Source organism: Limulus polyphemus, unplaced genomic scaffold (genome assembly GCF_000517525.1).
Source record: "Limulus polyphemus unplaced genomic scaffold, Limulus_polyphemus-2.1.2 Scaffold1938, whole genome shotgun sequence".
In the NCBI taxonomy this organism is placed as follows: Eukaryota; Metazoa; Arthropoda; class Merostomata; order Xiphosura; family Limulidae; genus Limulus; species Limulus polyphemus.
The window spans coordinates 111,885-115,158 of record NW_013667548.1 but is presented as its reverse complement, the minus strand read 5'-3'; the positions used below and the strand labels follow the sequence as shown (position 1 = coordinate 115,158).

The window sequence follows — 3,274 nt, the reverse complement described above, 5'->3', positions numbered from 1 at the left end:
TATATATATATATATATATATATATATATAAGCTAGTTATTGTTATACAATGCCCTGTTATGATTCAGCATCAACTATATTATTGTTTCTTGTATCCATTGAATCTCACTTCTGCCAGGAAGGCTCATGAAGTTATGTAGCTATGGCTGATAGTGATACACAAATATATTTAGAGCCAACAATTAAAGATGCTAATTCAAATGAAGAAATTTTAATTTTCAGCAAAAAAATAAAATCATAAAAGATAAATAATTATTTTATTTTTTTCTCATTTTTGGGTAACATAGTATCAGTCTGACTGGTTGGCAAACCTCTATAAGAAGCAGCTTTCTTAGCACATTAAAAAAAATACTTAGAAATACTCAGTCTTCCTTTTTTTTGTGCCACGTGTTGCGTCTGAGCTGTGATTTCTTTACTTATGAAGTTTTATTAACATTGAAAGTAGGTTGCTGCAGTTTTTAACAAATTAGAAACACAAACTATACATAATTACAAAAATTGAACCTTGTATCTTGACTAGAATCTCCCTTTCACACATGCCAAACTTTGAGATTGTCTGCTAATCACTTTACATGGCTATTTGTTTATAACCAATGAAAAAGAGCAGATTCTTATCTGCAAAAATTTAACAAGCTTAGTTTTTGCTGTAAACTGTTATTGGATTTGATGCATGGTGGTTATACTTTGTAGTTCCGAATGATAAAGGAATTTAACTTATTTGTAGTTTACTAGGCAAAGATAATACTGTTATCTAGCTTTTTAGTTAAACTTAATACTCTTTTTAAATATTATTAAAATAAAGTAAAATAATTTAATTGATATTAAGATTGGGCAGTCAGATAATTAACTGGGAATTGAAAGTAATTGTTTCAGGAATCAAACATACCAAACCTAAACAGGTAATTAGCCATAATCAAGTTGAGGACATTATTACATTTCCTTCAACCCCCACAATTGTAAGTAAGGTATGTGTTTTAGCCATTTAACTGAATGTGCTTGTGGTTGGTACATTGGAACAAATCCCGTATAAGAGAAGGGCTATAACTAATTAATTTTCTACATGTATCTGTACAATATATGGTAACCATTTATTATTAGGTACAAATTAGGAAAAAAAAAAAAAATTTGAACATTCTGTAATATTAGAATACTTTCTAAGAAGTACGTCGTAGCTTTCAGTTTGCATGAAAGGAAATGTATTCATTATCTAAATGAAGATGGTTTTAACTTAACTATTACGTTTAATTTTATTTTTCTTTATTAACCCTATGAACGGGTGGGACAAAATGCACGTCATGACTTTTTAGTGTTATGTAAAAAAACTTAAACTATTTTGTTATCAATTATGTCAATAAACTTGTCATCAAAATGTAGTTAGTAAACCAAATTTTAATATTGTACAAGATTTAATTTCTTAATTCTAAAGGAATTATGAAAAAATTGTTTAGTACTCACTGTTGCATATCACATGACATGCATGTACTATAAGTTGTTCAATATACTTATTACTTTTTACTGTACAGTGTGAGCAATGTTTAATCAATTAACCCTTCTAATACTGGTGAGTGGATTCCACCCAGCCCATATTCCCAAAAGCAACCATAAGACAGTTAACTGTAACTTTTTAAATGCACAAATATCTTTACAAAATTTTGCAGATTATCAGTAAACATTACAAGGCATTCGTAGACAAAGTATCAAATTTTTTAATTAAGTTTAACATTTTTAAATTAATTACTTGCTCGTGTATTTTTTCAAATAGTGACTATCCAATATGTGAAGTAATTTTGATTGTAAGATTAAAAATACTTTTATGCATCAGAAAATTGTCAGATTTCATATGTGAAATTTCTATAACCTTCTAATATCCTATAGATAATTATCAAAAATTTTTTTAGAAAAGAACCTTTGTTTTATCTGTTGTTTTCACTATTGTATCTCTGTATAGGTTTGGTTGATTTGACTGACCTCGTAACCACCATAAAAAAGGAAATAGATTCAAGTTACTACACATGATAATGCAAAACCATAAATAATTAGTCTAAATAACTTAAATCTCATAACATTTTACATACATAAATTTTTTTTATTTTATTTTATTGCTCTTTCAGCAGTGTCTAATGTTACAGAAGTTGAGTGACAGGGTGCACATGCACAAATGTTACTGTATCCAATAATATAAAACTAGCCTTTACAAAGTGACCTGTCTTGGTTGTGTTCTAGTGGACCAGTATTTTGTAAAATAGTCACATTTCAGTTATAATGCATTATATATGTATATACATTATTGCTATTTACAAGTATGTTCTTACATTTCAGTTATTTTTCTTAAAACATAGAACAGTAAATAAAGAAGCATAGAGAACAATTATCTCTTATAGTTAAGAACTTTGTAACCATTTGCTGCTTGCCATAATTTGCTAAGCCTTTGCACATAGAGAATGTAAACCAAAATATTTTTTTATGTTTTATACATACATTTTAAAATAAAAAATCATAAATCATAAATTACTATATAAATACCACAGAATTCCACTGTAATTTATTAGACTTAGTAAAAAAAATATGATTTTTCAAGCTCAATAATGTCTTGCCTTACCACTTGGAATCTACAATGAAGAGTGGGTTTCCTGCATAAGTACTTCCCAGAGGCTCAAAGAACCATGTGGGGGACATCCTGAGCTTTCAGTTGGTTATTCACATGTCATAGACAGAGTAGGTGTATGTAAGCATCTCCAAAAAATGGAATAAGGTGGGCAGGGCCTGCTGTGTTTGATTCACTAAATGTTGCATTATCTCAGCAAATGGAAAATAGAAGGTTCTTATTTTATATTCTAGCTTTTCAATATTGATAATTTGAGTTCCTAATTTGTAAGAAACTATAGACTTTGTATTTGGTCATCATAAACATCTAATCTGAACCAATGCCGTATTCAACATACCATGTGACACACAAAATTCAATATTTAGGATTTTATTAAATATTTCCTTTAAGAAATTAACTAATGTGTAATACTAAAATTTTAATTATAATCCACAACTTGATACCAAACTTATTCACATACATTCATAAAATGGTAGTTCAATAAAATTTTAAATGTAAGTCTACAAACATGATGACATGGCCTTTGACCCATGACCATAGGAAGTCCTGTCTTGGCGAGTTAAAAGCTCAAAATTCACATATTAACAAGCTATAATATAAAATAAGACCTCCTGCCAAAATTTGCTATGAAATTTTGAAATACGTTTACTAAAATCATTGCTCAAAACA

The 3,274-nt window shown here is 28.5% G+C and overlaps 1 protein-coding gene across 4 annotated transcripts in view; it reads left to right on the top strand.

Moving 5' to 3' along the window:
* Window positions 1–3,274, top strand: part of LOC106465422 (myelin expression factor 2-like) — an 87,375-nt gene that overhangs the window by 957 nt on the left and 83,144 nt on the right. The gene's annotated exons all lie outside the window — the stretch shown is intronic.